The sequence below is a fragment of the Rhinopithecus roxellana genome, chromosome 5 (assembly GCF_007565055.1).
Source record: "Rhinopithecus roxellana isolate Shanxi Qingling chromosome 5, ASM756505v1, whole genome shotgun sequence".
In the NCBI taxonomy this organism is placed as follows: Eukaryota; Metazoa; Chordata; class Mammalia; order Primates; family Cercopithecidae; genus Rhinopithecus; species Rhinopithecus roxellana.
Genome location: NC_044553.1, coordinates 86,599,724 through 86,624,331, shown reverse-complemented (window position 1 = coordinate 86,624,331; position 24,608 = coordinate 86,599,724).

Below are 24,608 nucleotides of genomic sequence, written 5' to 3'. Positions count from 1 at the left end.
ATACTCACATCACTATTCAAGACTATGCACATATGATCCATGCCTTTAATAGGAAATACTTCTAGCTAGCCATCATCCTTGTGGTTCTTGAGCCAAACCCAGTATGGGCAAGGCCACATTCAGAGGGAGAAGTGGGATGAGACAGAAGGGCAGAAAGTGGAATCAAGTACCCAGCTATTCCTGAACAGTACCTCTGCCTCCCTGTGCTCAGCAGGCTGAGAATTCCAATCCCCTGCCACTTCTTATTCCTGTTTTTCAAGTGTCTATACAATGTCTATTCCACTGCTTTGCACATTCTATGGAATGCTGGGCCAATTGTTCATACAGTGAGAAACGCACTTTATATGCATTTTCAAAAGGACTACTCCAGTTGACTCTTAGCTCAGTTCCCATCTCAACACAATGCAACACCTTTTTTGCTCCCTTCCACCAACCACTGTGGACTTATCAGTAAGACATTTGCATGTCAGAGGGTGGAAAATAAATCCAACTAAAATTCTCTTCTACCTCAGTGAAGTGTCTAGGGGTCCAGTGGTATTGGGCCTGCTGAGATATCCCTCCTGAGTGAACAATAAGTTGTTGCATCTGGCCCCTCCTATAACCAAGAAAGAGGCACAAAGCCTACTAGGCCTATTTGGATTTTGGAAACAACACATTCCTTCTTTGAGTGTGTTACTCTATCCCATTTATGTAGTGATTAAAAAAAAAAAAAAAAAGCTGCTAGTTTTGAGTGGAGCCCAGAACAGAAGAAGACTGCAACAGGTTCAAGCTTCTATGCAAGCTGCTCTGCCACTTCGGCCATATGACCCAGCTGATCCAATAGTGCTTGAATGTCAGTAGCAGACAGGGATCTATCTGGAGCCTTTAGCAGGCCCTCATGGATGAATCACAGTGGAGACGTTTAGGATTTTGAAGCAAGGCTGTGCCATCATCCACAGATAACTAGTCTCCTTTTGAGACAGCTCTTGGTCTGCTACTGGGCCTTAGTAGAAACTGAATGTCTGACTATGAGCCATCAAGTTACCATGACACCTGAGCTGCCTACCATGAACTAAGTGTTATCTGACCCACCAAGCCATAAAGCTGTGTGTGCACAGCAGCACTGTTATCAAATGAAAATGGTATATATTTGATCAGGCCCAAGCAGGTCCTGAAGGAACAAGTAAGTTATATGAAGAAGTATCTTAAATGCCCGTCATTCCTACTCCTGCTTTGCTGCCTTTTCTCTCCCAGACTGCACCTAGGACCTAATGATCAGTTCACAGAAGAAGAGAGGATCAGGCCTGGTTTACAAATGGTCCTGCATGATATGCAGGCATCGCCCAAAAGTGGACAGCTGAGGCACTACAGTTCCTTTCTGGGACATCCTTGAAGGATAGTGGTGAAGGGAATTCTTCCTAATGGGCAGAACTTTGGGCGGTGTGCCTGTTTGTGCACTTTGCTTGAACGGGGGGCACAGAACGGACAGATATGTGATTATATATTGATTCACTGGCTGTAGCCAATGGTTTGGCTGGATGGTCAGGGACTTGGAAGAAACATGATTGGAAAGTTGGTGGCAAAGAAATTTGGGGAAGAGGTATGTCTCAAAGTGGGCAAAAGATGTGAAGATATTTGTGTCCCATGTGAATGCTCAACAAGGGGTGACTTCAGCAGAGGAGGATATTAATAGTCAAGTAGACAGGATAACTCATTCTGTGGACACCAGTGAGCCTCTTTCCCAACCACCCCTGTCATCAGCCAATGGGCTCATGAACAAAGTGACCATGGTGGCAGGGATGGAGGCTATGCATGAGCTCAGCAACATGGACTCCCACTCACCAAGGCTGACCTTGCTACAAGCATCACTGCGTGCCTAATCTGCCAGTAGCAGAGACCAACATGGAGCCTCCAACATGACACCATTTTCCAGGATGATCAGCAAACTAACCTGGAGGCAGGTTGATCACACTGGACTACTTCCATCATGGAAGGGGCAGCATTTTGTCTTTAGTAGAAAAAACACTTTGAATATGGATTTGCCTTCCCTGCACACAATGCTTATGCCAAAACTACCACCTATGGACTTAAGGAATGCCTTAGCCACCATCATGGCACTACAGTATTGCTCCTGATGAAGGAACACATTTCACAGCCAGAGAAGTGTGGTGATGGATTATGCTCATGGAATTCACTGATCTTACTGTGTTCCCCATCATCCTGAAGCAGCTGGCTTGATAGAATGGTAGAATGAATGACCTTTTGAGTTGCAGTTACAGCACCAGCTAGGTGAAAATGCTTTACAGGGCTGGAGCAAGGTTCTCCAGAAGGCTGTATATGCCCTGAATCAGCACCCAATGCATGGTACTGTTTCTCCCCTAGACAGGAATCAAGGGGTGGAAATGAGAGTTGCACCAGTTACCTTCATTATCCCTAGTAATCCACTAGCAAAATTTTGCTTTTTGTTCCTACAACTTCATGTTCTGTTAGCCTAAAGGTCTTAGTTTCAGAGAGAAAAATGCTTTTACCAGGAGATATAACAATGATTCCATTGAACTGGAAGTTAAGGCTGCTGCCCAGTCACTTTGGGTTCCTCATACCTCTGGGTCAACAAGTTAAGAAGGGAGTTATGGTGTTGATTGGGATAACTGACCTGGACTACTAAGAGGAAATTGGACTACTACTTCACAGTGGAGGTGAGGAAGAATGTATTAGTCCATTTCCACACTACTATAAAGAACTACCTGAGACTGGGTAATTTATGAATAGAGGTTTAATTGGCTGGGTGCAGTAGCTCATGCCTGTAATCCCAGCACTTTGGCAGGCTGAGGCAGGTGGATCATGAGGTCAGGAGCTCGAGACCATCCTGGCTAACATGGTGACACCCCGTCTGTACTAAAAATACAAAAAATTAGCCGGGTGTGTTGGCATGCACCTGTAGTCCCAGCTACTCGGGAGGCTAAGGCAGGAGAATGGCATGAACCCAGGAGGCAGAGCTTGCAGTGAGTTGAGATCGTGCCACTGCACTCCAGCCTGGGCGACAGAGCAAGACTCCATCTCAAAAAAAAAAAAAAAAAAAAAAGGAGGTTTAATTGACTCACAGTTCTGCAGGCTTCACAGGAAGCATGACTGGGAGGCCTCAGGAAACTTACAATCATGGTGGAAGGCAAAGCAGAAGCAAGCACCTTCTTCATATGGTGGCAGGAGAGAGAGAATGAGGGGGGAAATGTCACACATTTTTAAATCGTAAGATCTTTTGAGAATTCGCTTACTATCACGAGAACAGCATGTGGGAAATATGCCCTGGTGATCCAGTCACCTCCCACCAGGGGCCTCGTCAACATTGGGAATTACAATTCAACCTAAGATTTGGATGGGGATGCAGAGCCAAACCATGTCAAAGAGTATGTCTGAAATAAAGGAGACCCTTTAGTATTACCATACCCTGTGATTAAGTAAATGGGAAACTCCAACAACCCAATCCAGGAAGGACTCTGAATGGCCCAGATCCTTCAGGAGTGAACATTTGGGTCACCCAACCAGGTTAAGAACCATGACTAGCTGAAGTGCTTGGTGAAAGCAAAGGGAATACAGAATGGATAGGATAAGATGGCAGTTATAAATACCAGCTATCACCAGCTGGCCAGTTACAGAAATGGGAACTGTAATCGTCATATTTCCTCCCCACTTGTTAAGAATATGTTCGTGTATATATACACATATATTAAGCAAATATCTGTTTTCTTTCCTCTCTTGTTCCTTTATTATGTAACTTCAGGCTTATCGACTTTATACCAATATTTAAGTATTGTTTATTTTTGTTTCACAAAATAATTGTGTTATTGTTCATCATGGCATCTAAGTTATAGGACACCAGGAGAAGAGTAAACATCACTCAAGAACTTTACCTTCTCTTCCAGGGATGGTATTAGTGTGTTCCTGATTGTGCAAAGGATAGTCGTGTCATTTTAGGTGGAATTATGACCTTGTTATTGTCTTTGATTGGAAATTATAATCTAATGAGATGCATACAGATGGCAAGTTGATAAGGGGTGGACTATGCTTAACCATGATTGAGATGTCAACCTGACCGGATTGAGGGATGCCTGTAGGGCTGATGAAGCATTGTTTCTAGGTGTGTCTGTGAAGGTGTTTCCAGTGGACTGAAAGAGGAAGACCTGCCCTCAATATGGACAGGAACAATCCAATTGACTGGGGGCCAAGGTGGAACAGTAAGAAAAGAATTGGCTCTCTCTACTCTTTCTCTCCCTTAGGGAGCAGGATGCTTTTTCTTTTCCAGCCTTTGGACATCCAACTCCAGCTTCTTCAGCTTTTGGACTCTGGAACTTGAGGCAGTGGCCTCTTGGGGGCTCTCGGGCCTGACTAGGGACTGCACTGTTGGCTTCCCTCGTTCAGGGGCTTCAGACTTGGACTGGGACTGAGACATGCTACCAGCTTCTCTAGTTCTCCAGTTTGCAGTTGGCCTATCTGCCTCTATGATTGTGTGAGCCAATTCCCCCTAATAAATCCTCTCCCATATATCCTATTGGTTCTGTCTTTCTGGAGAACCCTGACTAATATACATCTCAATACATTTTTTGTTCCTATCCAAACTACACAAATATGAACTCACAAGACATTAAGTAACTTGAATGCTGACTCAGCCATAACCTAGGTCTTCAAGCATTAATTCAATCACCTTCTCTATTGTACCACACAACCCTTCTCTCTCTAAAAAATCCACAGTGGTTCACTGTGGCTTAGCACATCAAATTTAGATGTTTCTGCTCAGTCTTTTCACCCTCCTATCTCTCCATCATTTTTAGCATTGACTAAAGGTTCTCTTTGCTCCCCAAGCTCACCTGATGGTCATCTTTTCATTCTTTCCTTTTTATGGCAAGGCATACAAATGTTCTCCTGCCTCTTTCTATGTATTCATGTCTCCTTTCTTTGCTTGGAAACTCAGGTCAGACCTCACCTTCTCCAGGAAGCCCACCCAAACCAGTACCATTTCACTCGTCCCACTCTGACCATTCCCCCACTCAGTATTTCAGCAGTGTTTGTATCCTCTTTGTGTGGTGCCAGGTTTACACTGACAGAAGCATAGTGGGCACTGAATAAAGATTCGTCAAGTGATGAATAAATGAATAAGTGGATTCTGTTCGTTCAGTCTCTGAGCCTTCTCTCAAATGTGTCCTTCCTCCCTGTTCCTACTGTCATGGCCCCAGATAAGGATCTCATCATTTCTCCCTTGAACCATCAAAATAGTCTCCTATGAGCCTCCTCTCCCTTCCACGGTCCCTCTATTGAGACTCCACAAGGCCACCTGAGTGAACTTTCTGAAAGAAATCTGATCAGGTCTTCCATTCTTCATGATTCTCCAGTGCCTTTGAGACAGTCAAAAGCTCTTACCATGACATCCAAGGCTCTTCACAATGAAGTCTCAAACATTCTCCTATCTCCATTACTTTCCACTACTGATATATTCATGTTCGAGTTAACTTTTGAAGCACAGGGTATTTACTTGCACTTCTGAGCCTTGTTAATGCTGCTCCTTTTGCCAGGGGCCTCCTCCTGTCTTCTCTACCTGATGAACTTTTGCTTATGTTTTGGGGCCTTCCACAAATGTTATCACCACAACCTGAATGTCTACCTTGCCCAACCTCAGAGTTAGCCCTGCCCTCCCCCGGAATTGCCCTGGCTTTAGTCAGCCCACACTGAGCAGAGTGCATTGTGACTGCTAGTTGGTCAGTCTTGCTTCTTACTCTGCAAGCCTCCTGAAAGCAGGACAAAGTGTTCCTGTCTTTTACATCCACAGCCCCATTCAAGTACTTAGCTCCTAAGATGCCCTCAATGTTGCTGAATGTGTGAACAAAGCATCTTGTTCACACCATGTTAATTTGCATCCACTTGGAATCATGTACTTTTAGAACAGAAAGAGATATTAGAAAATATCTTTCCTAACTAGCTCATTTTGAAAATGGAAAAGCTTTAACACACAAGAATTTAAGTGACTTGCTCAAGGTCGTAAAGAGTCAGGGAGGGGCACTGAGCCTGGTCATCTGATTCATACCATCTTTTGCTTTATCGTCCACAGAAAGTCATGATACAAAAAGACGGAGTAAGCACCTCAAGGGTTAAAAAAAAAAGAGTATCTTCTTTCTTTTGCATTGTCCTATACTAGGGGCTGGATACCCTCATTTGAATTCAACAAGTGTGGCTGACTGGATGGCACTGACAGACCTGCTGCTCTGCACTGCAATTGTGCAGTTGCCTCTTGATATCATTTTGAAGTGCATTGTAGTGAGCCAATTTGGTTGGCTTGAAATTTTAAAAATTCCTCAGATTCCTTGATTTTCTCAAAACTTGTCTTAGGATTCTGTACATTGAAAGAGTTCAGTTAAATAATGACAGACACTGGCTTCTAATACCTAAGATCAAATTACAAAGTTCCTAACTTATGCAGTTAACCTAGACTAATATCAACGTCTAGCGCTTCCTTTCAGACTTTTGTCTCACAATATAATGCCAAGGATAATTTGTACATCTTAGATGGGAAAAGTCAAAGAAAGATGATAATAGTGATCATCATAGTAATAGCAGACTGACAGACATGCAAAGGAACTGACACTATCAGTCAATGGGAAAATAGGGCACTCAGATTCTTCTATTTTTAAATCTTCCACAACAATCTGACACAAAAGAAAATGCTCCTTTTCAGGGAAAAAAGATGGATGAGCTCCTGCTTTACTCTTTTAGCTTTGCAAGGCGACGTGCCCTTTGAGTTCATCACTCCTTCCTGTCTGATGCCGCCATCAGCATCAGTTCACATTCTTCTACAACCGAGAGTGTGTCTGAAAAGGTTCCAGAAATTTGCTTCAAGAAAATACACAACAAAGATTTTTCAATCATTTCCCAAAGAAAGGGAAATGGCCACTTTAGAGAGATTTAGTAGCTTTTAACAGTACATTCATGCACTAATGTATGCACAGCCTATAAGCGAGGAGGTTATCTTTATGCCGCTGCTAATACACTCCATTTCCACTCCTTTGTCCTGCTTATAGTTAAAACAGGCTTCAGTAGTCACATTACTGTCATTTTGTGCTATCTGAAAGTTAAATCATAATGAGCTTTGAGATTGTTAGTTGTTTCTCTCTTGTTTCTGCAGAAACGCAGGCTTCTTTTTCATTTGGGAGAATGTGAGCCTCCAGGTTTCTATGATTGCCTCTCACGCCTTCTCTCTTCTTTTATTCTCTTCTCTTCTTTGGCTTAAAAAGCAAACTCATTACCAAACCAAATGTATAAGCCTCCCACACAGAATCTAGGGGAGAAAGACATCCCATTTAATTCAGAGGAGCCATTTCAGAGGCTAGCTGCGATCCACAACTTTGCTGGCTTGTGGGACACATCAAGTGTAACCCAAATGAATACAAGACTGTCTCTTCAGGGACTGCTCTGTCATCTGTACAAAGTTACTGACATGGAAAAGCAGCTACTTCTAGGGAGGCCATGAAGTACCCCACTCATCGTTTATAATTTAAAAATTAAAATAAAAATACTGATAATAATAATAACACTTACATAAGCACCTAATCTGTGCCAGGCACTTGTCAAAGCACTTTACATGTATTACCTCATTTAATCCTCAAAACAACCATATGAAGTTGGTGTTATCATTATCTTTATTTTACAGATGAGGAAAGTGAGGCTCAGAAAAGTTAGTAATCTGCCCAACATCACACAGCTAACAAGTGGCAGATGCAGACTAAATTTCAAATACTCCTGGTTCCATTTTCTATTCTTTACTACCACTATGCTATGCTGCCTCAAATTAAAGGACAAACGTATTAACATTCTTCTTGCCAAAAGTATCATAGAATATATTTTGAAATGCAGAATCTTAAAACAGATAAAAATAATAAGAGCAAATATTTATTAAGGGCTTACTATGTGCCAAGATGCATAACTTATAGCAAACTTACAGGTGGATATTATTACTCTTCATTCTTCCGGTGAGGAAACAGGTTACGTATTGTAGCTTGCCCCAAATCACAGAGTTAGGAATTAAACTCGTACAGCCTGACTCCTAAATCACCTTGGTATGCTTCTTCTTCATCTTCCTGCCATAAGTATGAGGAAAATGAGGCACAGAGAAGCGTAACATGTTATATAATACAATAACCTGATCTAATTGTTTTCAAAGATCATTTTCTGAAAGCTCAGTCTAGGTCTACTGAGTCTCAGTCATGTGCTTTTCTCACTGTAACTTCTCCACCTATGTTCTGTATAAGTGAATTTTCCCTCCCACTCCCAGCCCCCAATCATCCAGGACACCTGAAATCATTCCTGGTTCCTTTGTGCCACCCCAGAGCCAACTTTTTATTAGGTCCTATTGAGCCTACCACGAAACACTCCTGAATCTGTACCTTCTACCTATCGATAAAGTCCAAACTCCCCAACATAGCCACTGAAGGCCCTTCACAATCTTATCTCAACCTTCTTTGCTAGTCTCTCAACACCACCACAACTGACCCATCACACATCACCCAACACACACACACACACACACACACACACACAATGTACATTACACTGCAGTCATGCTAAGTACATGGAGATTTTGCAAACACTGTTCTTTCTGCAGGCAATCCTCTTTTCTGAACTTTATGTTTTGTAAACACCTATACAAAGTTTGAAGTCTTCATTTGCTTACCCAGGCAGAATTATTCACTGCTTCTTAGGATTCTCATGTTATTTTATAGTGTTTATTACATTGTATTGCCATTTCTTGTCAGACTATAAATTCTGGCAAGAACTTTTTCTTAAATATCTTTGCATTTCTATAACCTGACCCCATGCCTGCTTCATACTAAAGGTTCAACAACTGAAAGTTGAATTAAATTGAACTTCTCTCACACAACCACTGACCCTATTGATCTAGTTCTTTGCTACTCAGAGTGGGAACCAATAGTGGACTCTATGTAACTACAATTTGGGAATTGCTTTAAATGAATCTCTGTCTGTTTAGTCATCATTTGCAATAACCTGGAACTTATTTTTCTTTCTCACCAAACTAATACAACTGAGATGAACTCTATCTAAAGATAGAGTTAGTTATCTAAAATTTGTGAGACTTCACAGAGACACAAAATTTTGCAATCAGGTATTTCTTTAGGCTTGTCCAACACGGAGAGCACTACCTTAATGTAACTTCTCTCCTCTCAGTATAAAACAAAATGTCATGGAAATCCAGAGTTAGACTGAAGAGTATAAAGCAAACACTAAAAGCTCTTTTTCAACAATTACAAGAGAAATATAAATACTGCAAGTTAAGTTTAAATTAGCCTTGGAATTCCAAGTAAATTAATACATACACAAAAAATATACAGAGCATATTTCCTTATCAGTTTCCAGACACTAAAGATGAATAGCAGAAAGAGTTGATAGTGTTTCACATTTAGAGCTGCTAAGGACCTAAAAACATTTTTAAATTAGTTTTTCTTCCCAATTCTGGGTGGCAGGACCATATGGCTACCCATTTATTTTTAAAATGAAGAGAATAAGGCACAGAGGGTTAAATGATTTGCTGAAATTACCCAAACTACCATCTTCTGGCAGTAAAAATAGTAGTAATCATTTATATAGGGCTTCCTGTGTGACAGGCAAAATGCTATCCATTTATATTAATTATCTCAGTTAGTCCACATTGGCACCATGCGGTAGACGCTATCCTATTTTCTCAATTGTAATGTGCTAATTTTTTTTTAACATTTTAACATCTCTAATATTGGTGAATATTACAATCAATGTCATGTTATAGTTTGATTGGCAGCATTTTTTTCTTCCTTAATTGTACATAAAATAATGGTGGCACTCCAGATTCAAGGAAATACAATATAAGCCACATTTTTGCAGATGAGGAAAGTGCAGCTTGACAAAGTAAAGTATCTCTCCAAGGTTGTACATTTGGTGAGTGTAAGAGCCCCGGGATTTGAACTCAGGTAGTTGAAGCCCATACACTTAACTATCTGCAAACCATGTTCCACAGGTATTCCCATTCACAGCATGTGAGTTGCCACTGTCGTAGTCAATGGTCTATGCTGGCCCTAGAAAGCAGCAGTCTCGGCTGGGCATGGTGGCTCATGCCTGTAATCCCAGCACTTTGGGACGCCTGAAGTCAGGAGTTTGAGACCAGCCTGGCCAACATGGTGAAACCCCGTCTCTACTAAAAATACAAAAATTAGCCAGGTGTGGTGGCGGGCTCCTGTAATCCCAATTACTTGGGAGGCTGAGGCAGGAGAATTGCTTGAACCTGGGAGGCAGAAGTTGCAGTGAGCTGAGACGCCACTACACTCCAGCCTGGGCAACAAAGTGAGACTCCATCTCAAAAAAAAAAGAAAGCAGCAGTCTCTTTAATTGTCATGGTCACTGGGAAGAGTGATGAATAATGAATTAATGAACAAAAGAGATTCTCTTAACAGGTGGCCTTTGACATCTTTGCGTCTGTTGCAGTAATAGAAAGCATCCACAAGTCGAAGAGGCATATGGACAGTGCTTGTTCCTTAGGCTTAGGTTAGGTAACACCATCTTCCAGGAGGTACCATGGAGTCACACCCTCACTTTCATCCCCAAATTCTGCATGTCCCTCTTGCAAAGGGAGCCAAGCAAGAATCCACCTCTGATCAGATCATCACCTTCTGTGAAAGTACTCCATTTCCTAACATAGAGCTAGACTTATTTCTAAACTGTGAAAACCCTTCTAAGACCACAAGAAAGTTTCCATTATTGGTTGTTTTAGAAAACAAACTTGTCAAGGTCTAAACATATGGCAATAACAAAATGGATATGTATTTTTCTATTAACAAGAGTCAGAATGCAGTTGTACATAGGAATTGGAATGTATTGGCTGCTAGGAGAGAGAAGCCCTTGATTCCTGCAGCCGTGTGACTAATTAGGTTTTCTTTTGTGACGGAATTAGTTTGTATTGATTCATTTATGTCTGATGTAACTCAGCAGTTCTACCCCTGCCCGGGAAGCCTGCCCAGACTGGTAAGTGATAAGGCGCTGGCAGAGCAGCTCAGCCGGCTCAGTGGGGCTATGCATACCTCTTGGCTGAAGAAGTGTGCAGGGCCAGGATGACCATATCACTCTGGCTAGTCTCCATTCCCTGATCAAACATAGGCCAACCATATGAACTACCTCTGCTGGCTGAATACAGAAAGGGCTTCATCATCCCAGTGACCACCACCCTACCCTTGGGCAGTTATGATTTCATATAAGTAAGGATCCATATTGATTAAGATTCTTTGGTTGCAAACAACAGACTCTGACTATAGCTAATTTGAACAATAAAAAGTACATTTTGGGACGGACACAGGACAGTTCACAAATATTAAAGAAAAGTTGAACTTTAGACCTTCCAGCAGCCAGAAATAAGGATAGCTTGGGCCATCTCAATAGCAACTACTGGATAGTCAGTTCAGGCTACTCCTCCAAACACTCTCCATCCTTGGGTCAATCAGCTTGAGATTTAAATTCCTGAAGAGAGTATCTGATTGCCCTGGGTGTGTGTATGCATCAAGAAAGGACATAATAATTCAACAGGAAGTCTCACCAAGAGTTGCTTGCAATGTGGGAGGAGTAGTTGCTACTAGCAGGAGGGAAGGATTCAAGGCAGACAAAAACAGTAGACATTCACTATAGAGTCCCAAACCAAGAGTTCTACAACAGCAGTAGGAGGGCAGAGTGTGTGCCTTTCCAGGAGGGATATCTGGGAAGTTCCTGGGTTCTGGAGGCTATTCAATACTGGAAGAGAATCCGTGTGAGCAAGTGAGTACTCAGGAATGGGAGAGACTCAGAAATCAGACATACAGAGTAGAACCAGAAGACAACAAGACTGGACAGGGTGACAAAATTTCACCTTAGCCAGAATCATCTTAAATATTTCTTGCTGTTGTGGCAGCCTATCCACAACCTGATTCAGCCAGCCTTGTACCTCCAGAGAAAGAGAGAAAGTGGGATGTGAGCTGTGTAGGAGTTGGATAATGGAAAATAATAGCAAGTCTTGCCAATGACAAGAAATAGAAAGCTAAAACAATTAGCTCTGCCTCTGGAGAGCAGGTGGGCCCATGGCCAAACAGGGCAGGAAGTATCCTTGGGAGCCTCTGTTTGTGCACCAGTGCATGTGCACACAGCACACACACACACACACGTGCCACCCTGGGGTAAAACCAGGAAATAGATGTTATTAACTTCAGTTTCTCCCTACCTCATTTCAGGGATTTAGTTTAGAGTCCTTGACTTTCAAACTCTCCTCCCCCACAATTTTTTTATACATTCACGAACTGATTCACATGTATTATGCCTTTGCATTTTGAGACCTATTATCTTTTGTTCCAACTGCATAATATTTTTTTTTTTTTTTTTTTTTTTTTGCCAAAACACAATGAAAAGAGCATTTCATTTGGTGTCCAGAGACTTGGGTTTATCAAATCTAGGCTGGACATTCACCTCTGGACTGGTCCCCTTCTCACGATTCACTACTGCAGGGTGACATGCATGGTAAGGAGCTGATGTTCATTCACTGCTCCCTCTCCTTGGCCATTCCCCTCCCCTAGGCCCAGTGCTCTTTCCAAGATGCTCTTCCTTATAGCTGAATTGTACTCATCTTTCAGGTCTAGCCTAAGTGAAAGCAGTGTGGCAAAGAGGAAAGTTGCCTTAGTTCAAATCAAAAGGCTTGGACAAATTACTTTATTTCTCTGAGTCTCTGTTTCATTATCTGTAAAATAGAGATAATCATACCTCCCTTTCAAAAAACAAATGTGAAATAGTTGATGTAGAAAGAAATGCCCACAGTAGGCACCTGATAGCTATTATCATTTATTATCCTTTCTGCAAAGCCTTCCCTGACCAACCCTTTTCACAGTGATCTCTCCTTTCTCTCCATTCCCTTGGTGCAAATTCTCTGTATTATTTAAGTAGTCATCATTTGCTCTGGGCTACTAAAATGTTACCTTTCTTCTAACACCTGTATGAAAACATTTCACTAATGTATATTTTAGAAGTTTATTTGACAATGTGTGACCTAGGATGCTCCTTTTCCAGAAAATGTCCTGCAAACTCCCTAATCATTATTGTTTAATTAGGGATTAAACTCCCTAATCATTATTAAGCCCTAGCAACATGAGTAAGATGTTCAAAAAGGTCATTTTGAGTAACAGGTTTATAATTTTACCCCAAAACTCTGAATTTTTGCTCTTTTTCCTTTTCAAGTTAGCCCAGAAATATTCTTCATTCAGATTTTCTCTTCATTTATGAACCTTGGAATAAGCACTTATTTCCTTAACTGCATAGTCAGTTGCCTCTTTTTTCCTGCCTGCACCATGCACAGATTGGCAGTCCCGTGTCCTAGTTGTGCATGCCACTCTCCATGTTTCAGTTAGGCTCAGCATTGGGATTTGTTAACTGGGAAAAGCATGGAAGTGGCTGAAAATAAAAGCCCAGGTTTATAAGAAATCCTGCCCACTTTTCCCTTTTCACTCCTCCCAGGGCACCATAGCCCTCTAAGGAGTTACTGAAGGAGCCATTTCATCAAAAGTCCAGCAACAGCTGCTTCATTTGAGTGAAAAAGCAGAGAGAGCGAGGACATTTAGAACCCTAACATCAATCCATCAAGTTCAAGCCAGAGACACAATCTGGCTTTCATGGAGGAGATGAAAGTGTATGGTTGACGGCTTTCCTGGGTGGGAGGGAAGTGAAGCCTGAAGGCTGTTTCTGCTGAGTGTGCTTATTGTCAGGTATCTGGAAACAAATCCCTAAAAACTGAGCAAGATCAAAGGACTCATCAAAGGACCATTCATCAAAGCTGGAACTCCATGCAGTGTCTGCTAGAAATCATGTCCCCTATCCACACCCAGGAAAATCTGCACAGGTGGAGACAGACTTCACCTCTGTTTATTGGTGTAAATCAAATAATATGCAAAAGGAAGAGGGGAAAAAAAGATAAAAGTCGGAACAATCAATGTCTCTGAGAGGTTTCAGACCTTTTGAGACTCGTAGGAAAAATGCTTACCTTCTTCCTTCTTTTCCTAGGAAGACTCTAGCTAGCACCAAAAATAGGCTTATGGTTCTTACTATTTATAAAAGATAGCACCTTGAATGTTAGCTATAATATTACACAATGTACAATTAGATCCAGTCTCTATCCTGTGAGCTCACATTCAGAAGCAATAAACCACTGAGATATAAATGAAAGACACAAAGGCCCTTAGGACCAAATATGTGCTAGTCATTTTACATATGTTTTCTCATCTAACATTTTCTCCTACTGGGCTGTAGAAGTGTGGTGAGCTTTGCTTCCAACAGGGTACCTTGAGTGTAATAGGTACTCTAAGAATTGGAAGAAGAGAAGTTTAACTTCAGTGAATGTCAGATGAAAACAGAGGGAGCTTGCCCTGATTACAGATGACAGGCAGATAATCAGAAAAATACCAGAGGCTACATCTACCCATGATGAAGTACAAAACCATGACTGGCACACAAACTTCCTACCGCATTTTCTTGAGAAGTAGAATGCATGCTATGAAGGTTCAGGTTGGCTACAGATTCATAGCTGACTTTGTATTGGAATTATCAATTCATGATCTTTCTCTGTGTGGTCTCCAAGGCAAAGTGACAAGTGGAAGAGGAACAATGGATGAAATGTTTCTCTTAAGAAAGAATTTGGTGAGACAAAGATGATGATTTTTATAGACTCAGGGTTATGAGTCCAGATACATTTTTCAGTAAAGACAAAATAGAAGGCAAAGTTGGACATTGCCAAACATTGTGATGCCTTTGCCAGACAAATATTGTCTTAATTTTAAAAGCATTTGAGAAATGTGGTAAGGACATCTACAGTAGTTTCCTGGTATTTTTCCTAGAACAAAATTAAATGTTGTAGAATTTGAAAGAAACAAAAGCCATACAGCCTAATTAAGTTTTCAAGTGAGAACTGAGTTCTCTCAACTGAAATATTTTCATTAAGAAACTGGATCCTCATTTTTCATAATATTGGGGTCTTGGCTACAATTAGTCTTACTTTTCCTAGTTGGTGTCAGGCAGTTTTCCAGGAAGTAACACCTGAATGCAAAATTAGGATGAGATCTTGCTGGGAGGGCAGTCACACCAGGAAGACTGTACCAGGGAGTAATCCCACCAGGAAATAAATCCACACACTTCAGTGACACTATCAGAAATGTTCTCAACAGACTTGCTACACAGCCACCACCAGGGGTGGCGTGGGGGGTTGTCACTGCCTGTCAGGCACAGAGCTTTTACTTTGGTTTCTTAGGAAAATAGTACATGCCCTTTCTGCTTCCTACTGAGAGTGAATTATTCTTGCCTGGGCTCAAGCAGAGAGAGGCTGACTGGGTTGGGAGCACTCAGCTACAGCCTATTAAACTGAAGTTGCCTTTAATGTTGGTTAATGACAAGGAAAACCCTGTGTTTCCATCTATCTATATAGCCAAACTCAGATACAGGAGGAAGTTTGTGCAGAAAAGTTCTTTCATTTTACAAATTCCAATATTTTCCCAATTTGTCATCTATAAACGCTTGAAAATATGAGATAAATGTAAAAATTTGACGTGGAAAACTTATTAAATCTGTATTCTATGCGAGTTCAAGCATATGCACACATGTTCACATACCCACAAACAAAATAACTTTCCTGGAGGTCAAACTATAAGCAGCATTGTTAGGCAAAGGAGGCAACATACCTTTCCTCTTACTTTATATCATTATCATTGGCTTTAGCATTTACGTAGCACTGCACTTTTGGCTGCTCTTTAGAACCATACCTGTCATCTGGCCCTCAGAAATAATTTGCTTTTGGAGGTCAAACCAGAGAACGTCAGTTTGCAAATGAGACCACAGAGAGGTTAGGTTATTTGCCCAACATCTCAAATCAAGAAACAATATATGAGTACATATCTTTTAAGCAAGAACTGAGAATAAATTATGTAAGCATCATATTCCCAGCCCCAGTTGTTAACCAGCTAAGTCACATCTCCTAGAAATTTTTTCTGGCCAATTCTATAGCAATTTCATTACTCATTTTGCATCTTTTTCTTTATTCACTATTGTAATCAGCCCCAGGTGCTTCTAACATGAATTTTCTGACGTGAAATAATATTGATATGAAAGACTGCATACTTGGAATTATCCCTATATTAGTCATATGAAGCCTAATTTTGTGTTTATTTGTTTTAATATTCAAAGGTCATATCCATATCTTAATTGTCCAAGTCAACTGATCTAATTATGTCATATTTTTAATGTTTGTTTAATTATTTTCGATAAGAATTGATCATCGTGTGTATGTATCCTTGTCACACAGTTTTGAAACAGGCAAAGGAACAATTTCAACTTCTAATAATTTAGTGTTGGCTTTTAATGGAAAAGTAAAGAAAAAGACAAGCAAACTCAACGTAAGTGCCATGATTTGTCAACTGTAAAGCATCATAAAAATGTATGTTCTTGTTGATGATGAGGTAATGATAACAATGATTATGAAGAAGAAGGGAAGAAGAAACAGTTGTATATCTACAGAGAAGCACCAAGCTTCACTATGGTGTTTAATTATTAATTACATAGACAATTAGTCTTGACTAATCTCAAATTTTTTTTGAAAATGTTAGGGGTATAACATGTCTGGTGGCCTGGGCTGGAAGTCTAAGCTCCTAACTGAAATAAGCTGACCACATAGCATGTACTTTATTGCAGTGACAGGAACTTAGTCACTTACCTATTCTTTGATCCTGGAACTTACCAAATGGCAGAAAGACTCAGAGTGTCATGAAATCTAAATGGAAATAACCTGGGACTACTTGTTTTTTTTTTGCATAGGATGCTGAAAGCACCTGGTTCCTTTTCAAAAATCAGAATAGCCAATAACCTACAGTGATTTAACCTGGTATAAAATGGGAGCACTTTGAACTCAGATTTAATTCATCAAAGATTTCCTATGTGGAATGCTACAGCAATCAATAAAATAAGTACTAACTTAATGTCCCTCAGGCCTAGACAATCAGGTACAAATTAAACAATAAGCTACAAATAACTAACTCTGGTTTCTTTGTGCTATTCCCATGAGTATCTGTACAGATAGCCTAAGTTGTCCCATAAGTGGCCTGTGAAGAGTACTTTCACCCCATTCCGATGTCTTCCTTTCTGGTGCAACACCCATCCCACCATTGCCTTCAAGTGTTTGTTTCCTTAACTCAGGCTGTAGCCTCCCACTCCACCACCCTCCCCATCCCACTCCCACTCCCGCCCAGCATCTTTGTTACCTAACTCAAGTCAGTGACTCTAAATAACTGGCTGACTGATCAACCAGCCACTCCTAGACATAAGTAAGGCTGTGCAGTGTGGTAAAAGGGCCACAGACTCTGGAGCCAGACTCTGCAGGGGTTCAAATCTCAGCTTTGCCAGTTTCCAGCTACTTGACTTCAGACAAGTTTACTTAACCTCTTTTTGTCTCAGCTTCTTATTCTGTAAAACCGACATAATAAAATTGCCCTCTCATGAGACTGTTGTTAAGGATTGAATTTGTGAGTATATGTAAAGTGTGTGGAGTGGAGCAGTACCTAGAATATACAGTAAGCATTGTACAAGTCAAAGATCTTTTCATTAATAAGGGCAAGGGTTGAAAAACCTTGCTGATGTCCCATTTTCTGAAAAAATTCCTGCATCCCTTTGGATAGGCAGGCAGCTCTCTAGATACCTGTGACCCCTGACAACTCTCTGGCCCTCCTTACACACTACAGATAGGACCACAGCCACCAGGCTCTCTAGTCCCTGGACTCTGTCCTTCTAGCTATCACTCACATACCTCCCAATGAATCCCTCTGGCCACCACCACTCACGAGTGGCCCTAGAATAAATATTTGAATACAATTTTATAGGGCAGTGAAGAAAGAAAGATTGCTAATATTAGTAGAGAACTAAAGCAAGTCCTCTTGTCCATCTCCTGTCTGAATGAATATTCCAGAGAATAAATATCCTAGAACTCGACTCAGTCTTTGCCCAGAAATGCTTTCCCTTCCACATCATCTGTTGTGTTATTCTGCACAGATGTTCTGCCCCTCTCCTCCTCATTGGCAGAAACACCCATCCAGCTCTTCCCTAGCCAAACTCCGTGGTTTACTTTGAGGATGAGTCCCGACTATCCCCATTAAGGCTTTTTACCTCTCTGAAAAGCCCTAAACAAGCCCACTTTCCCCCTAACGTTTCCTACAGGTAGAAATTTAAAGCCCTGTAGAATTGGGAAGCAGCAGAGGGGAGCAGCAGAGGCCAGCAGAGAAATTACCCTGGGCAAGCTGGATTCACCTTCCACCCCAAAGGCATCCCTCTCTCCTTAAATTTCTGACCAGCCTGTTTCTGAAGATGTGCCAACACATTTGTTGCTTATGCTCTTTTCACAGAAAAAAACAGAAGGAAGATTGTGGCCAGGAACAATAAATATGACAGGCCCAGTTTGAAAACTAACTTTAGGGTAACACTTTTTTTAAAAAATAGCAAAGATTGGAGAGCAGATACCAGCATGCAAAGTGTTTGTCATTTCCTATTTTTAAAAGTTAGACCCGGTGGCTGGGCCTAGTGGCTCACACCTGTAATCCCAGCATTTGGGAGGCTGATGAGGGTGGGTCATGAGGTCAGGAGTTCAAGACCAGCCTGACCAACATGGTGAAACCCTGTCTATACTAAAAATACAAAAATTAGCTGGGCATGGTGGCACGCACCTGTAATCCCAGCTACTCAGGAGGCTGAAGCAGGAGAATCGCTTGAACCTAGGAGGCAGAGATTGCAGAAAGCAGAGATTGTGCCACTGCACTCTAGCCTGGGCAACAGAGTGAGACTCTGTCTCAAACACACACACACACACACACACACACACACACGTATAATAAGGCAGGGTGCGGTGGCTCACTCCTGTAATCCCAGCACTTTGGGAGGTTGAGGTGGGCAGACCACCTGAGGTCAGGTGTTCGAGACCAGCCTGGCCAACGTGGTGAAACCCTGCCTCTACTAAAAATACAGAAATTAGCCAGGCATGGCAGCGGGCACCTGTAATCCCAGCTACTAGGGAGGTTGAGGCAGGAGAATTGCTTGAACCCAGGAGTCGGAGGTTTCAGTGAGCTGAGATTATGCCATTACACTCCAGCCTGGGCAGTAAGAGTAAAACTCCGTCTCAAAAAAAAAAAAAAAAAAAAAAAAAAAAAAAAAAAAAAAAAGGTTAACAGGTCATAAGGCCTTGTATTGTACCAACTACCTATCCTAAAATATGTGTGTTCTACCATGAGGAGGAAGTAAAAAAATATGTGTGTTTGAAAAGGAGCTCTTGAGACCCTTCAGGATCCTCAAAGTCTCTCATTATATATTTTTTAGTTTTGTGACTTTGTAGCAATCATAGCTTTAAAAATAATATAAACATATCTGGATCACAGTCTTCTAAAATCTTAAAATCCACTAAAGACTGCGAATTGCATAAAAATAGTTCCTTCTTTAACAAAAAGTATGGAAAAATATATAAAATAAACTCTAGGCTAACAGATGCAGATAAGCAAATGGAAGCCAAAATAGAAGTATCTTTGAATTTGTTCTCTCAAAAATTTTATGACAATTCTCCAGTTTTTTAGACAATGTAACTTTCTCAAGCCTTATTCAGAATTTTTTGGGAAAGATGTTGTCCCACCTCACACCCAATTTAGGTGATTCTCATAAGAGTAGTTTCCAAGGTGCCATCTTTTCATCTCATTAGACTTAACTGAGTCTAGTAACCCAGGGTTCAACAGTAGCTCCACCTCTAATTGACCTTGTAATTTCTCTGAGATTCCATTTCCCACTTATAAAATGGAGATGATGATTCAAAATAAACGTTTCTAAACTCTAAAGTAATATTTTCTTTCTAAGACAATTTACTGTTCCCAGGGGCATGTATAGCCTGCAAAGGTTACAGGGACAAATACTCAACTAACTTTTTGTATTTACTCCTTCAAACTATTTTATTGAAAGAAGCATCCCTCTCTTCTGCTTGAGTTCTTAGAAATAATGGAAGGTTCTTACTGATTTGTGTGGGGAGGGGAGCAGGTATTCCTACACAAGCATTTTGTAGGGCTAAAAATTAGGCCAATCAAAAGAGGGACTTCTGGGTTATAAACTAAATTAAGATCCAGAACAAACAGGAAGATGATCATTTCTTTCATCACAACTTCCATCATAAACATCTTCTCCTCCATTCATGGATGGACTCTTACTGTTTGTTCAATGAATATTGACAATCCCAGGCATTGTTCTTGGCCCCTGACATTCAGAAGTGACAAAATCAATGCCCTGCTCTCATGGAGCTTAAGTTCTAGTAGTGGGAGGGTGTGGGAACAGACAATAAATAAACATGTTAAGAGGTGCTAAGTCATACAAAGAAAAATAAAGCAGGCATTGGGAGTACAGCAGGATGGAGGTGGGGGAGGCTGCTATGTTAGACAGCGTGGTTGTTAGGCCTTTCTCATTAGGCAATGTTTCAGCTGAGGCTTGAACAGAGAGAGGCAGCAAGTCAGTCAGATATGTGTGGGCAGCATATCCCAAGCAGAGGGAACAGTCATGCAATCTTGGAGGCTAGAAGGTGCTTGGTATGTTCTGGAAAGAGTCAAGAGGTCAATGTGCCTGGAGCAGGGGCAGCAAATGGGACAGTGATAGCCATGAGGCCAAGGCGGTGGCAGACAGCCAGATGGCGTGGAGACTTGCAGGCCACGGTAAGAACGTGTGGGTTTTGCATTTTACTCAGAGTGAAAAGAGAAGAGATTACGGATTTTTGTGCAGAGAGGCAACATGATTTGATTTGTAATTTTTAAAAATTTCTCTGTGGAGTATATATTGGGGGAGAGGAGCAAGGGTAGAAGCAGGGAGAACTATTAGGAGGCTATTATACTAGTCCAGTGAGGGACGATGATGGCTGGAATTACCATGGCATCAGTGGAAGTGGCAGAAGTGAGAATTCTGATTATATTGTAAAGATGCTGTCTACGGGGTTTGCTAGTGGACTGGGTGTGCAGCAAGAGAGAAAAGACGGGACAACGAGAACTACATCAACTAGGAGAGTGAGAATGGTGATGTCACTCCCAAGAAGGGGAAGCCTACAAGAGGAGTTAGTTTGGCAGAAGGGAAAATAATCAAGATTTGTTTTAGACATGGTAAGTTTGAGCTGCCGGTTAGAAATCTAAGTGGAGATGTTGAGGTCATTTAATATGTAAGATTCAATTTCCCCACCTGTAAAAAGTTCAAGAGAAAGATTTGGACTGGAGATAGAAATCTGGACATCATTAGGGAAAAGACTGAATGTGCAAGGTTGCTGGACTTAGCAAATAAAAATATAGGACTAAAAATTTATTGGTTGTTTATCTGAAATTCAAATTTAACCAGGAATCCTGTAGTTTATTTGTCAGTCCCATGGGTGGGGCTGGCTGAGATCACACAGAAAATTAGTGTGGATAGAGGGCCCAAGAATTGAGCCCTGGGGCACTATAATGTTAAAAGATCAGAAGGAAGAGGAGGAAGTAGAAAAGGGAAATCAGAAACCACAGTGTTCTAGGAACCAAGAGAAGAAATTGTTATAAGAAGGAAGGAGAGATCAGCTATGCCAGATTCAACTAACAGCATTATAGATTTGATAAAATGGGGGTGGCAGGGGAGAAGGAAAGTTTGATTGGAATGGGTTTGAGAAAAAAATGGGAAGAGAGAAACTAGCAAGAACAAGGACAGACACATTTATAGGGCAGTAGCTGCAGGGTGATTTGGGGTCAAAATAGATGGGGCTTTTTGAGATAGTGGTCAGCAGCTGGGGCAGGTGACTGAAATGGTGTCTTGTCCCCAGAGTGGCCATGCACCAAGAAGTTGGTACTCTCCTAATACACGAATACGGAACTTCAGCATTCAGGTAAGTGTGGAAGAGCCACAGTGGGTCCCGGACCAAGAGTGTCCAAGATGTTCACAGTACAACATCAAGTTTGACTTTATCCCCCAGAAAGCACCACTGCCTCTGGAGTGGAAAGTGCTTCTGCATAGGTCCCTTGCCTGAAGATATTTGGTGAACCCTCTATGGCTAAGCCCAAAGGTTACTATTTCCTGTGACTCTCAAAAAATCAGAGAAGTTGGAAACAATGGTTTGTTGCCTTTGTAGTAATCAGAGACCTTGTTTCTAAATACAAATAGCCACTGTGAAACTGAAATTACTTATTTCTACTGCTTAGATACTTAGGGCATCAAAGAGTCAACAACAGGTCCTAGGAATATTCTTGCAGTATTCAGTGGCATGAACAGAGGATCTGACCCAGATGAAGGGGGCAGCTGGTGGAGAATGGAGGTCCGACAAGAGGTAATCAGCAGCAGGATTGTTGCAGGGCAACCAGGTGCTTCCATGAATCATGGGAACAGAAACTCCAGCAGCATGGGATAAGAGCCCGCAATGAGTCTGGTAACCTGCACTGACAAACCCAGTTTGGCACAATGCACCTGCACCCTGTATCCTCATAGACAATGAATCATATCAGTGCTGAGAAACACAATTCAAAATTTTGGAGAAATAGAAGTGTCAGAGTCCTTAGGCAGTATGTAAGTATTTTATTAATGGTTTAACAGCATCACTTTTAAGAATGTGTAGGTTATCTTTCTGATACTTTCTTGGGAGTGGGAAAGTCTAAGCTATACTGCTCCTGAACTAACTTTAACATTATCTGTATCAAAGTTATATAATTTCCTAAGTTTACTAGAAGATGGTGGTCCATCAATGTGCATTTTCCTAATTCTTTCACAGAAACCTGGTAATAGCTGCTGTTTCTGCTTTGTGTTGGAGTCTATTCAGTTTTAAATATAACAATTAACAAGGTTTGCTTTAGCTTGTTTTATAGAATGTCTGTTTACTGTGTCACTAATTTGGGGCTTTGTACAAATGTTTTATACTTCACCAAGGGAAATAATCCAACTTCATGTTTTGTACCTTTTCACATAATATTTCCCCTTATTAAAATGACTATATAAGTTTGTTTATAAAGCTTTTGACCAACACCTATATTGACAAATTATTAAAAGATGGAATTTTGCAATATGTTTTTAGCTGGTGGTAATGATCAAGTAAGGAGAGAGAAACTGACCATGCAGGAAAGAGAATGTGAAATTGTTGAAGGGTTGTCCTTGAGTAAGTGAAGTTGGGGGATGTGCAGAAACCAGTAGACAAGTTGAAGGATTCTCCTTCTGAGGCACAGGGATAGTTCACCCACTGCAAGAACAGTAGAAGCTGGTTTGTGGATACAGATGCAGCTAGATTACGGGTTCTGGTAGTGACAGCAAGTGAAATTTCTCTTCTGATTGCTTGTAAACTCTTAGTGAAATAAGAAATTAGGTCATGAGGCAAAAGTGAAGAGTAGGGAGGGATGTTAGAGGTTGGAGGGAAGAGAAGGCAGCATGAGATGTTGGTCTAGGAGGGAGGGAGGGTATGAATTGTCTAGGGAGACGCTGTAAAATTGCCTGGCTGCATGATCCACCTGAGGTTTGTGGTAATGAACTAAGAATAGGATGATGGGAATAGAAAGGAGCAAAAGAACTGAAGACGTGAGTGAAAAAATTACTCTGATAGTGGGCTATAGAATCTAAGCTTATGCTATGGTCTGAATGTCTGTGTCCCACCAGAACTCGTATGTTGATACCTAATCCCCGATGTGCTGGTGTTAAGAAGTGGGACTTTTGGAAGGGGACTAGGTCATGAGGGTGGAGCCCCTGTGATTGGGATTAATGCCCTTATGAAAGTGGTCTGAGGGAGCTGTGTGCCCCTTGTAGATGGTGCCCTCTTGCTGTGAGAATGCAGCAGAGAGCCCTCACTAGACTCTGAGTCTGCTGGTACCTCCAGCCTCCAGAACTGTGAGCAATAAATTTCTGTTGGGTATACATTTCCCAGTCTAAGGTATTTTGTGATAGCAACCTGAATAGAATAAGATAGCCTATTAAGGAGGGAAGTAAAGACAGGAGGGGAGGAAATGATCAGTGCAAAGGTGATAGGGACAAGGATCCAGGAGTTGTTGGAATCAGAGTACTAGAGGGAATGCGCCGGAAAAATAGGAGATGGTGGTAGAAAATCCAGATGTTTTAAATTGATATAATATAGGGTAGGGGAGCATTTCCATAAACACTTTAATAACTTGCCATTATTTCTAAGACTGAATAAAAATCAATTGGATGTTGCCTAAGAATCCGGCACAAATGGTAATGAGCATGTTTCAAAAATCTCCCCCTCCTCCCTCCCTTCCTTTCTCTCCCCCTTTTTCTCCCCAACTCTATACAGCCCCCATTCCATTGAGCCTTTTCCTCTCTCTGTTTCTCTCTCCTTTCTCTCTTATAATTTTGAAAAGGAATATAACTGCTCAAATTTGAGTTTAACTGAAACAGACGGAAACCAATGCCTGATGAAAGAGCATCTCTCCATAGTACTGAAGATGTAGGAAAAAAATAAAATAAAATAAAATAAAATAAAATAAAAAGAGCATGTTGCTGATAGAAGCTGAGCGAAAGAACACAAGAAATAGTTGCCTCTGACATTTAAG